Here is a 14183-nt window from a genome sequence, read left to right on the forward strand (position 1 = left end):
CTGCTCGTCGTGGTGTTGGGTCATAGGTTGGGCTCGGTATCAGAGGTCTTTTCCAACCTAATTGGTTCTGTGATTTTTGTGGTTCCCCTGCTGCTGTCACTGATCTGTTGGGCTCTTGCACCGAGAATAAAATGTGGTTGAAGTATATCTTGATACCCCCGCGTTGTGCTGTTCCTTGCTGGTGCGTGTGCAGGGCTGGGCAGTCCAGATTTGCCGGCTCAGCTGAGGATTTCGCAGCTCAACTTGTCATTTAGGCTCTCACATCGCCTTGTTTGGTGTCGGCCTGCTCAGCCAAACCTGGTGTTCAGCCAGAACAGCCAGACAGAGGAAACTATGAAGTTGTAGGAATTCAAGAAAACAAAAGAAAGAGACCTCAGGCATAACCAGCAGTTAGCGTTAGAGAAGCCTAAAATTCTAGCTGGAGAAGAGGGGGATTGGCTTAAAGGGCAAGTGTTCCTGGTATGCACCTTTTTCAATTCTTATATGAAGTAGGGTTTTTTTGGAGGGGCTGAGGAACTGAGTGTTCTTTTAATGTGACTCGATTTAGTCAACCTAATAGAATATTTTATTACCTCTATGTTTGCCTATAAAATGCAACATAGCAAAATTATCTTAATAGCAATTACTTATTTGACTGTAAATAATAAAAAAAATGTTTCTTTAATTTTCATCCTAAGACAAAAATCAGTGGTGTGAGCTCGCTTTGTCTTATTTTGATAGGGAGTTCAGAACTTCCTACAAAGCTTTGTTTTTTGTCTAACTTGTGACTTAAATTTCAATTATACCTCCTTATTTACACTGAGTTTAATCAGAGAGGTAAGAAGAGAGATAAAATTGACATTTGGTGTACCCAGTAGTTTTATGCAGGAAGTTTGTAAAGCTGTTGAAAATAGATCTAACTATTGAAAACGTCAACAAAATTTATGCTGGTGAAGGAGAAAATCAGCCTGGATGTGTGTGTTTGGACTGCAGCTCCCAACATGCTTCAGTTAATGCTGGGCTGGTGACCAGCAGTTCCCTTCTAAGGGTGAAGGTGTGAAAACATAGGAAAAATAGTAAAATCCAACAGTTCCAAGGGGCAACAGTTGTGAGGGTTTTCAAGCACAATTATGACAGTTACAAGGAGGTGATTTGATTTACTAACTCTCAAGAGTGAGGAATTTAATTTGATACAGTCTGACTCTCTGGTTCTTTAATGACCAAACTTCATAGTTTTATCCTGCAATTAAGAAATTAATTTTTCTATATAAGTTACAGTACACTACAACTACAGCATATCGATGCTAGCATTTAAATCCTGCAGTTTCATGAACTATACATCATAAAGTCAGTGCACCTGGGTTTTGTATTATGGAATCTTAAAGTTAGCGTGTTATCATAATTTCCAGTATGAAGTTAGTATGCTATCATGATTTCCAGTATGTGGCACTAATACTCAAGGTAGAGCTGTTTGAGGAGGAGGAATTAATTGCAGAGGGGAAAAGTGGTTTAGAAAATTTGGAATTACTGTGCCAGAGGATCTTCATTTAGCTCCTGCTTGTACTTTATTTTGTAGTAATGATTCATTGTATTCATGTATTGATTCAGTGTGATAATTGACACTTTAAGCCAGATCCTGCTCACTGCACAAGAGCTGCCTGTGGCTGATCTGCAAGCCAGAAACTAACACAGCATTCGGTTGCTTTATTTTTCTTCAGTATTTCTTCAACACAGAAGAGTTCCTGGTGATGCCGTCAGGAAATGTGTACCAGGGTACAGAGGATTGTGGCACGTGAGGCTTGGAGAGAGGATTCACCTTCACAGCGCCAGTAGCTGATGGGGACCGATCGTGAGAACTGCAGGTAACACACACTGGGAATCTTGCTGGTATCGGGAAGCCTCGGGATCTGACAAGCATAAGGAAATAAAGCCAAATCCGTGTAATCCTCAAGAAGCCTGGAGGATAAGGGGAAGGAAATTTAGACTGACAACTCTCCAGGTCTTACTTTTCTCTGCCTTGAACTTGCAGTGTGAATAACCCTACAAGGCTCAGCGCACAAGGGAAATAGACTGCAGGTGTCTATTTCCAGCAGAGTCCAGCCTTGCTTAAATTTTGGATTATTTTAGTGAATTCCTGCACATCATCCTATGTTTGCATAAGAGCAGGTGAAATCTAAAGTTTTACCGCTGACCATAATGCATCCAGATGTTTTCTGGGAAGGTTTAAGTATTTCTGCTTAGTTTTCTCAGAGGCAAGGATTGTAAAATCAAAGTAGATAGAAACAATGACTGTACTTTATCTAGTTTCCCATATTGGTACACGTGGCTGGAATATCTTGCCAGGAGTTTCAGGTGCAGGTATAATGCACACTCTTTGGTTTTCATGGGAATTTCACATACCTATTTACTGTATGTGACATTGTATATAATAACTCTAGAGCCAGATATGAACAGAAATTGTCCTCAGGAATAAAGAGAAGAATAATTTTGAGGCATGAACCAAGGCACCAAATACTGATGCTTACTCACAAGCAAAAGTTAATTTCATCAGTGATAGTCTGGAGAAAGTGAAGTTCCCAAATTATTGCTTTAAGGTTTCTAAAACTTCACTAAGATGTAATTGTTTCAAGCAAGTACATTCACCTTTTTAGTAACATAAAGCAATGTAGAAAGTGATGCATATGTCAAGCCAAAACTGAACAAAAATGATTTTTTGTTTCTCAACAAGCTGCGCTTCCCCATGGGGTGGTTGATGGGCTGTTGCTTTTGAGCAGTGCCATATAAGTGCCAGTCAGTCTCCCAGACTGCAGTGCCAGCAGACTGACTGTGACAATGGCTTATTCATAACGTCTGTGGTCCTCCTTGATTCTTGATTGCAAAATGCATGTTAAAGGTTTTATTTTTCTTATTTTCAGATGAGGTCTTCTGTGTTTATGTGAACTGAGAAAGCATCTGTAGATGAAAGAGCAGAATAATCATTAGTACTCATTCAGTCAAAAACTTCGTATGACCTCTCAGCTTTCCACTTTCTTTGCTAAAGTACTTGGGTATTTTGTCAGTTTAAATACTTCCCTTCCTTGCTGAGATGCTGTGAGTATAAATACGCTGCCATTCTCCCTGTGCAGAGAAAAAGCGAGAACAGAAACTAAATACTGAACCTCACTAAGGGGCCTCAACGTTGGCATAATGACCTCTAGGTTCTTACCTCAGACTGCTCAATTATGATTCATATAAAATGTACCAAAGACAGACACCTTAAACCTGGATAACCACTTTACAGGCTGTTTGGGCTTAGCAGCTGAAAATGCTGAGGAAAGGAGGTCTGAAATCTCTCTGTGACTCCAGCAAGGCAGTTCTGGGGTTATGTGTTCCCGAATCTTCTTTTGGAGCTGGTGTGTTTAACTAGTCCTTTTGTAAAGGACCCACGATTCAGCCTTATTTTAGGACATGATTGAAGGAAAAAGTGATGGTTCTTGTCATTAATAGACAGTCAACTTTCCATCATCAATGGATGGCCCGACTAGAGTTTGGAGAGCATGCTGAGATTCCATCTGACTGGCTGGAATAATAGTGACTGGGATACACTGGAGAATGGGGGAATAATATTAGTGCTGCTGAACCATAAGTGGTCACTGAAACCAAAGTAGGAACATCTGGACCCTTTTCTTGTTTAGGTAAGGCAGAGTATGGATACACAGAGCCAGATTTGGTCAGCAATGCACAGCAATATTTGCCTGGAACTGGTTCTGAGGTAATAGGTCTCCTGGGCTGAGCCAACCCTGGCCAGAACTGAAGTGTGCTTGAATTGCCCTTCTCAAATGAGTCTCTTGTGTACATATGTCTCACTTGGAACAGATCTGGCAGAACTTACTGTTTCAGGCTTAGTGCTTGGTCTGTAGTCCCTTTGGATTCTTGCAGGGCTTATTTGCTTGGCAGCTGGGCCACCTCTGACCTGGCTCAGTACCTCTCATCTGCAGAAACAAAGCTCTTTACAGCTGGGAACCAGCTTAGCCTGATAAACAGAAGATCTTTGTGTCAGCTGAACCCTGCCATTAATGAGGCACATTGATCCCCTGTGCTTCCCACTGCTCCAGTAGGAATCTGGATGCGACAGCTGAGCAGGTGGCATGGACTGCAGATCTGTTTCTTGCTCAGGTGCTCCGTCTTCAGCCTTGCAAGGTTCAAATCCCTATTCCCGGCTTTCCAGGAGGTGCTGCGTTGCCTCAGTAGCATTTTCAAGCTGTGATGCCGTGCAGGTCAGACCCATGGCTCTGTGCAGCCAGGGGGAAGGAATCCAAAAGGGAGCTGCTGACTGACCCCTTCCAAGAGAGCAGAGCTTTGTTGGGTGAAATGAGGCTGTCTGGGGAGTAGAGATCGTCAGTGACCTTGCAGGTGTTGTGACACGTTTTGTGTCACTTTTTTGGAACCCTTTCGACATCTTCGTCTGCTTTACTATAGAAAATGGTTTTCACTTGACATCTGGAAATGTTTGTTGTGCAGGGGAGGTTTTGGTGTGACTGTGTCTGTGCTGAGTTTGCTCTCCCACCAGGAGAGGGCACAGGCAAAGCAGGGGCAGAGACACCAGGCATCCAGATAGTGCAGCAGGTTTTGGAATACAAACTAGAAGAGCATGACTTCCACTGGGCTTCAAAAAACCAAGCATTGTCTTGGTTTATGTACTATTGTATCGAAGAAAAAGATTGTTATAAAATTAATTATTAAACAGTAGTGAGGGAAAATAATAGTGCATTTGCTGGATGGGCATGTTTGCAAAGAGATTGTCACTTCTTTCCTGAATTCATTCAGGCCATTACTGTGACATGTAGGTACTTTGTCATCCTAAATGAGTATGTAGAGCGATGCAATTGCACTGCAGCAAGAAGAGTGATGTGGAAAAGGGTGTGCTTTTATTGAAGAGATATCAATTTGTAGAAGCAGCTAAGGATTGCAGTGCTTTATCTGAATGTTTATTCACAGAATATGTGTAATTCTGGGGCAGTCACGCTACAGCTGTTCAAAAAATCAGCTGCTGAATTACAGCATCAGCACACATCTGTATTAATATGCTCCATTTTAAAGAGCCATTGGGATTGTATATAAGACCTTTGCGTTATTTGGTGTTTATAATTTGATGATTATTTGAAATTTGCTGTAACAGGTAAGTTCATGGCATTTTTTTATAACTAGTGTAAGAATTCCAATTTTTATATCAAGAGATTTGCAATCCCTTTTTCTTCCAATTACACAGTTATCTTAGAGTCTGATTCTTCTCTCACACCACACTGGCACAGTGTCTTTTATTTCAGTGCAGCAGAATCGTCTCCAAGAGGTGGCTGAGGCCCAAGGCACCTTCCTTGCAAGGGAAATTGAGAGGAATGAGTGTTCCCAAGGAAAAGCTGTGATAGTGCAGAACCTGATAAGGTCTGCAGATGACAAGTTTTCCTTGGGTCCTGATATGTCAGCTCATGGGAGTGGGTAATCTTCATTAGTCACTCCTTTATATGAAAATTAGCTATGGCATAGGGAATACTGGCTAGGAGAGTGGTTAGGGATGTTCTTTCTCACAGGACATAAACAGCATATGACAGCACCACTCCATGACAGCCTTGGTATTTTGCATTTACTAATTGCTTATTAACTGCATTTATTACTTGTTTTCTTTGAACAATAAACAAAAATAGAGATAGAAAACTGTCTAGCACTGCGGGATGCTTGTGGTAGGGAGAGCTAATTTAAGCAAGTCTCAGGTATTTTTAAACTAGTGCTTTTAGGAAACTGGGCTTATGCTACCTGTTTGATTGCCTCCACAGATGATAAGGTTGCAGCATAAGTACATTATAATTGCTGACAACAGAAAATCCATCTAGAGCGCAGACTGCGTGAGTATCTTTATTCTGGGAAGAGCTTTGATCAGAAATTTTTGCTTTTTGAGACACACAAAGGAATCCAAACATGAAACACAACTGGAGGAAACCAGGCCTTTTAAGCTCTATTTCTCAGAAACTTCTTATTTTCAATGGCTTGTTTAGATCTGCCTTAAAAAAAACAAAAACAAAACCAAAACACAAACCCAAAGCTGTAGACACGATTTCTCTAAGTGTGCCTGAGCCAGGTGCCAGCACAGAGAGAGCCAGTCCTGGGCACTCCAGGCCTGTGCTGCTTTGTACAAGTCCTAGTGCCACGTGGATCCCGAGGCTGCAGCACCTGCCAGAGCCGTGGTTTGTTTGACTTGGTGGCTGATGGTTAATCTGAACCACCATCTCTGAGGGTAAGCCAGCAGGGGCTGCAGGTGTCACCAGCACATTTCACCTTGCCCTGTCTTGTTGAATGGTTGGACTTGCCTGGTCCTCTCTGGTCAGAACTACTCCAGTTTTCCTGCTCTGGGGTTCTCCAGCTATGGTGGTCATCACCTATTGGAGTATTTTGGCACATAGTTTATGGGGTCAGCAGAGACTGATCTGAGTCATTAAGGTACTAGATGACAAATACAGGAACTGGAAAAAAGATGGAGTGAGAGTAACTGACTTCTGGGTTTGGAGGCATCTGTGTTAAAATGCAGACTGTGTCTATGAATTTGACTAAAATGGAGTACTAAAGCAGTGTGTTCATAGCCAGATGTTTGCATTTTCTGAATGTTAGTACTTTATATTCCTCAGTTTATCCCACTGAATTTCACTGCAATAACGTTCCCAGATAAAACTAAATCATGGGAAAGCCAGAGAATGCTGAAAGGCTGTCATTTCTACTCCTAAGGAATGTTGTTATCTTCTAGCATGAACACCCTTGACATCAGCTGGTCGAGCTGCAATATTCCTAATGGAGAAGCACAAGGTCACTAATAATGGGTTTGGCATCATCTGACAAGGCACATGTTTGTCCTCTAGGAGGACAGAGAAAGGAAAAAAAAATACATTGTGCTTACTCAACACTGTAATTTTCAGAATCATATCCATAGCCTAGGAAACAGAAAACATCATTCACCCCTTTGATGTTTACATGATGTGACAGTGTAAGGGCCTTTAGAGAAATAATATGTTCTGATAGGTTTGGGGTTTTTTTCTGGAACTCTGTGGTATAAAGGGCACTGGGCCTGCTAAAGCCTGAGCTCATTTTCTCCAGCTGAAAACCAGATTGGAGAAGACACACCTAGAAGGAAAGACAGAATTTGGAAAGGATGGAGAAGGTGTGATTGTCTTTATACCAGGTGACTACAGGCATGTTTTAGTGGATAAATTCTGCAACAGGATGCATGTCATGAGCATTTAAATGTTGAGCCAGAAAAATGCTGAAGACTTTTGATTCCCACTCGCTTGACTGAGCTGATCCTTCCTGGGACGAATCGCTTCAAATAAAATCAGTAATAACTTATTTATTGAGTGGTTCCTGTCTCCAGTCTTTTCTAACAAACTGAAGAATTTTTAATTTAATTTGCTAATGTGTTGGCAAGCTATATCAGTGTACAGAAAGGATTCTTTAAGGATTGGCAACCCCATTTTCCATTGGGCACTACATATGCTGGACTCAGCAGTATGACACAATGTCACAAAACAAGCGTAAGTTTCTGGTTTTGTGCCTTTTCCTAAGACTCTATTAGATATCTTGCTTCCTGACTGCAGCTCTGTCTTCCCTTCTCCCTATTCACAGGCTGGATTTGTGCTCGTTGTGCTGCCCAGAACATTCACAAGTCCATCTCACGAGCTGAAACACAGACAAGTTTATAGGCCTGGACATGACATAAAATGATGAAGGTTTTAAGACCATCTCTGTGCAAAACCACAGAAAGTTTTTGCATACTTAAATTACCTTCTGTTCTTATATTTAATAACATTTCATGCAAAATATGTCCATGGCAGACTGCATTTGTTCTTACAAAAGCACTTTTGGGAACACTGATGGTAAAGTTTTTGTTCAGTTGTGATAGCAGGTGGAAAGTTTGTAGTTGGATCTAAATTTCTGCAAGGAGTAATTGTGAAAAAATTAGGAGCTTAGATTTGGGTCACCAAAGAGAAGATTTATGGGAACATAGAGCTTGCATTGACCATACACATATTGGTGAACTTTGCCTTCTGTGGTTTCTCAACACAAAATTGTGCTTATCCTCATGTCAGGAAAAAATGTAATATCAGAGGTAATGTTATACTGAGATCTCACTTTGCTCAGATAAAGATATTTGTCAGTTATAACCCAGCAGAGCATTTGCTGGTATGATGCTGCCAGAGTTTAAATAATTAAAAATGAGTTGTCTTCAGCAAATGAATAAAGTACACCTAATGGAGCATTATCATTTGAATATCCTTTCTGTTCATTACTTGTTTGGTCGTAAAATTCAGTCACTTGTAATGGCTCATTCAGCCTTTTTGGAAAATTGTCATGATACAAATGTAATGCCTTCTTCCTGACTGCAATGGGATGGTAGATTTTGAAAACAACAAAAATTAAGCCCTTTCTTCCATAAACCTTTTCAGCAATAGCACTGAAAGCTCTATCTAAAGGAGTCTGAGTCCTTATTCACTTTGTACAGCTGGGGAAACATTTTGTGAGAGCAAGCTGGTAGTACAGCTGAGGTAAATGACTCGTGGCTCCTGAAATCTCAGCTCACTGTCCTAGATGTGAGGACAGTCAGAGGCTGCTGCTGCTCTAGTGACATTTTCTCTCAGGTAGTTGCTGATTCTGTATAGATCTAAGATTTATTGGAAACAAGTGGAAAAATTGAGTGGAGAGATTTGTCTTCCCATTATTTGGTGAACTACAGCATGTACTGCTCTGTGCAATTACCAGTTCAGGCTCTTCCTTCTGTTACCCTTAGAGAGTCATATTTTTAACAGGATTTCCTTGGTAGAAATGGGTCCACTGTGCTTAATACACTGATTCTTCCTACCTTTGTACTTTGTTTGCTCTTGGAGGACCTGGATGTAATTTTTTAACTTAGGTATTGGCAAAGTTTCTTGCCTTTATTCTTATATGAACAAGCTAGGCTTCTCAAGCCTGTCTATCCTCTTCTTCAAGGATCTTCTTCACCTAAATTTGAATGCATCTGAATTGTAAGTAATTGAATTTAGGCAGCTAGGTATAGAAATATCCTGTTTGCAGCCGCTGGTTGCTTCAAATCTGAAATGAAATAGAAGTGGGGCAGAGTTCAAATACATCTAATGTGTTTTCATCAATTCAGCAGGAAACTCAGTTGTCATGGTAGAGCCATTCCCATCCAACTTTTACATAATAGCTGAGTGGTTAGAGCGGCCACCTCGGTTCACTTCCTCCTTCAGTTCTTATTTCAGAGAATTGTGCCCTTCCCTTTAGGTTATTAAAATGATCTGAGTGATAATGCTTTCCAGAATGCTCTTTGAAAGCTGGTTTTTTTATGCATTTAGGAATCCAGAAATCCTGAGGTCTAAAGAAGAGCGAGTAAAAGGAGCCTGATCCTGAATTGTAATTGGTAACATGTGCAAGCAGGGGTGGCAGATGCTTTTCTAGGTTTAATACACAGAATTCCTTCAGCTTTACTTATTAACAGAGTGGTGCAGATGCTAAAGAATCACAAAGGAGATTTCCTTTTCATCTTACTTATGATTTTTTTCCATCTAATCGTGGAGGAATTAACCACACCCAAGTTTATCTCTCTCTGTGACAGGCAGATCAGAGTGTGGTCAAATTCATTGTGATCGTGCTGTGCAAAAATAGCAAAATGCCATTTAATTTGTTCTCTGATGTTTGTCTAGAATCACATCTCCTTTAGGCATAGTTCTCAGTAACACTAAATACAACTGCTGATGTGTTTAATGTCATGAACACAAGAACTCTTGTACAATTTATACAAATGCATTGTTAGGGAAAAATGAGGCTGCAGGAGATAATGTAAATAACTATAATAATAAATAACTTTACGTAACAATAAAGGAAGTGAAAAGGAAATGAAAAATACATCCACTTGTCTGAATACAACTGTGAGCTATTTTAATGGGAAATTTTAATAGAATTGAAAAGAAAAAAAAAGAGAGAATAAACCCAGTGTCTGAATTATCAAATAATCAAAATAATCAAACCCTAATTTGCTTCAATTAAAGACTTAGAGATGCTCCCAATGCTTTGATTAAGAAAAAAATTAGAAAGTTTCTTATTCACCTCAGCAGGCAGCTCTGCAAAATGGAAGATCCCTGTGCTCCTCTGAAGCCATTTAATGCATATATGAGCATGGATTCCCAGAACTATCTATAATACATATAGTGCTTTCTGCTCTCAGTGGCTTTTTTTCCCACTCTCTTTACGTCATTTGCCATTTGTGAGGGTTGCCAGGGTAATGACCAATCATCCCTGGAGAGATGCCTGCTAGTAAGGACAACATAGGCTTTCTCTTTTTTGGTATTCTGCAGTATGTGTTTGAGAGCTATTCTAGCATCAGGATTGCAGAACTTTTGTTTAGTTAGTAGGGAGGGAAAGTTTACAGAGTATGAAATAACAGCTTACAACTATTGAGGTAAGTGAGGATTTTTCTTTTCTATTTTATTAACAGTCCTGTCTGGATTTATTCAAAACATTGAGCATCATTACTTTCTTGTTGTTGTTGTTGTTATTCATGTAGCTGACCTTGAAATTGGTAATAGCAGTTCAAATACCTAATTTGAACAATGAAATCTCAGTAGTGCTGCATCTACAGCAGGTCAGGATTTTATTCTCCTTGTAACTATGAATCCCACAGCCTTTCTCTCCACTACAATCACCATATACGTCCACTCATCCCCAAAATATTTTCAGAAGAATTAAAAACAAGAAACCCACAGAGTGTTGTAATGCAGATTTCAGAGCATTAAACGTGGTTGCCTCTCAGGCAAATGGGAAGTTCTGCATAGTCTTCTCTGTGCTGTACGTGTGGAATAGGCCACATCAACTGGAAACTGAAAATCCAGAGTGCACTCCTGTCCCACAGAATGCTGAAGATGTTGAACTTGTGTTGTTTTTAAATTTTGACTATTGAATAGACACTTGCAGGCTCATAGTCTCTTTGCTCACCCATGGACAATGATTAAATATAGCCTCCAGACTGCAGACATTTTTTCTGGAACAGGGATCAGTAATGTAAGCTGGTTCTGATAATTGCCTCTCTGAATAGGCCCAAATTTTGTTCTTTTGCACGTGAGGGCCCCTAAATAAAGCATAAGAAAGGAGGCAAAAAAAATCTCTTCAGAAGTTCCCAATGATCTCTGAAGTTTCTGTGAAGTATTTACGTGTAATCTGGGTTATGACAGATATGAGTGAAATGTTTGGCTTGGGATGGTTTCTTTTTTTGTTGCTATTGTTTCAAATAACCCACATCAGAAGTATTGTAAGTCCCAAGCATCTTTGTTGGTACAGTTCCCCGTTTGTGTGATGGCTTCCTGGGAGAAAGGGACAATTGATGCAGTTGTTATATTGGTTTTCTGTGGAATTGCTAAGGTATCAAAGTTCAAATTAGTAACTGTCTCATCAAAATTACTATTTGCTGCTTAATATATGTGCATCTACTCCTGTGCTTCTCATCCTGGCAACCTTATGTGTCCTGATGGGCACAACATATATTAATTAGAATAAAGCACATATTTATTTCACTTTATTTCCTGCTTACTGCAAATACATGCAGAGCGTAATTTTGACTCACACTTTTCCCCAGTAGAAAAATACAGTGGGGCACTTAATTAATGGAGCACAGCAGTGAGTCTGGATGTGTGTGCATGACAGAGAAGAGTATTCAGAGCAACAATTTTAAAAGTCTGAGGTGAAAATGATCTTTTCACCAGGCTGTTGAGAAAATATGTTTGTTCAGAAAGTAGACCCGTTTCCTCTTTCTAAAAATTGTTGCTGGTTTTTGACATCTGTGTGCTGGATATCCCTTTTAAGCAGTTTAAGATATGAGTAGTGTTAAATGCTTAACACTGTAGGGGAAAAAAGTAAGCACAAAGAAAATATATATCATTATTTAATGTTTATCAACATTCCATATGATTCCAGCATTTTTAGTAATCTGGGAAGCAAATCCACAGAATGATAATTTTGTATTATTCTAGGTGTTGTCTTCTGGCAGAAAAATAATATGGTGACAGCTAGATAAGGTATGTTAATTAGAAAAGTAGGTTTTCACATGAGAGATTGAGAGGTGAAGCTGTCTGGAAAACATGGTGGGTAGCAAGCCTCAGTCTTTATCTTTCTGTCCACCTTTTTCCTGTCTATCTTCACCATCTCTCTTTCCAATTCGAAAATGCTCCATGATTGTATTATGCAGAGAATAGCATTTACTTCCAGACAGTGGGAGAAAGAGAGAGAGAAGCTGAAGTGGGGAGAAGGGAACCAGCCTGCATTGTGAATTGTTCACAGCACAACTGTCAACAATTAGGGCAAGGTATTTGTGGCTCTGAGGAATGATGCAGAGGCAGAGGGCAGGGAGCAGAGAAGGAAAGCTCCAAGGCTGGGTTTGGTGGTGCAGGAAACTGCCTGAGAGCTGCAGGGAGCAGGCCAGGAGGAGACAGGTTCCTGGAGCATCTCGGTGATTCTGGCATGCAGAGTTTTGGGTGGTAATTTGGGGAGGATGGGTTGGATGGAGACAGACATTAAAGGTTGAGATGCAGTGTTTGCCCATGACACAGTGTGAGTGCTGTTCAGCAATTTGACCCTTTTAATGCCGTGTCTGTTGCTGGAAACTTTGGAGTGGTGAATTCTGGTTGTTTCTTTATCTTGTACTTTTGAATACGTAGAAAAGAAGAGGAATAATTAACAGCACAAACTGACAAAAAGTCAGGCTTCAAACCAGGGTGGGAAAACCAAGCAGATACTCATGAATGGGAAGACATATCAGGATGGCAAAAGAGAAGCTTATCCAGTGTTTCCAGTGCTTATCCTGGAAAGATTAAGACATGTTGGATAAGTGCAAGAATGTATAAAAACATTCAGTAGCCCAAACTCCTCATCCCTTGAGAAACAGAATGCAAAACATAAATGAAGGTGAATAATCATCGAGTGAACAATAGTTTCTAAACATAGTGTATGACAAAGCAAATCACTATTGATGACAGCACTAGTGCTATCACTGCACTGGGCATCTCAGCCTGAACTGTGGCCTTTGCTGTTAGAGGTCAGTTCTCCTGAGACCTGATAGATTATTTTATCTGAGAGACGTCATCTATCCATGATCTGGCATAGATTACCTTTTTGGTCATCTGTTTTGTAGTTTATTAATGAGCAGTATCTCTCTGGATATATGTCTCACAGGAATACTTTGAGTTCTAGTTTGTGACTGTAGTGATTAATGAGACCATCAGATGAAAAGTTTACTAATTCAGCCAGGATGTTATTGCATTACCTGGGCCTGACTGTCCAATGCTGTGAATAAGCACATCTCTGTTACCTCTGGGATCTGGAGATGTAACTCCAAAACTCTGATGTGAAATCATGATATGTGTGTATTCAAGGCATTAGAAAATAATTGAGTTGCACCAGAAGGCACGGGAATAGTTGCAATATAAAGATCTGATTTTAAACTGTTGGTTACTGGCATTTAAAAAAAAAAAAGAGTTGTGAAAATGTGCTTTATCATCCAAAGCTGCAATCCAGGAACAAAACAAAGGCATGCAGAAGGAAAGTTACTGTTGCTTGACCAGCAGCATGCATATTTAGGAAAGACTGAAATGTTGAATGTATTACAGCACTTCCAATGTCTCTCTGAAAGTGCATGTTAAGGTTCACTTTGAACAAGTAATTAGAGAGAAAATGTCTTGTGGTTTAAAGCAGAAGTGGTTGGCAGAAGATGGGCATTTTAAAACACTTTACTAAAAGCTTCCAATTTATCCTTTTAGTCCTATTTTCAAATTACTTAACTGTGGTTTCGTTGCACATCCATAGACTCCCAAGTTTCAAAGAGGCTTAGGTACTTTCAAACATTTCATCACTTATTCCTGAACTGTTGGATATTTGCTGTATGATGTCAGACCATTCCATTAAACACTTCAGGGCTTGTTTTTTCCCCTATGTAAGCTGGGAATAACCAATATTTACCTTATCAGACTATGGATGTTTCTGTTATTCTTTTTGTAGTGCTTTGAGTAGTCATGTTGTTCAGGGCTTAGTTACTTAAATATGCAAAGAGCACACAGCCCTCTGAGATCCCCCAGTTCATCTTGTTTTTCTATTGTAGTTACAAGGTCAAGTTGAAATAATCCCCATGATTATAAGAGCTTGTA

General features: G+C 40.0%; 1 protein-coding gene across 1 annotated transcript in view; it reads left to right on the forward strand.

Annotated features, from left to right (window-relative positions):
* Positions 1-10434: 10434 nt before the first annotated feature.
* The window catches only part of GNB4 (G protein subunit beta 4), a 62239-nt gene continuing 58490 nt past the window's right edge, over positions 10435-14183 (forward strand). Inside the window, exon 1 of the mRNA XM_050308634.1 lies at positions 10435-10453. The gene's annotated coding sequence lies outside the window, so the exon portion shown is untranslated. The remainder of the gene's footprint in view (positions 10454-14183) is intronic.

This window comes from Myiozetetes cayanensis, unplaced genomic scaffold (genome assembly GCF_022539395.1).
Source record: "Myiozetetes cayanensis isolate MyiCay16 unplaced genomic scaffold, myiCay2020 scf13, whole genome shotgun sequence".
In the NCBI taxonomy this organism is placed as follows: Eukaryota; Metazoa; Chordata; class Aves; order Passeriformes; family Tyrannidae; genus Myiozetetes; species Myiozetetes cayanensis.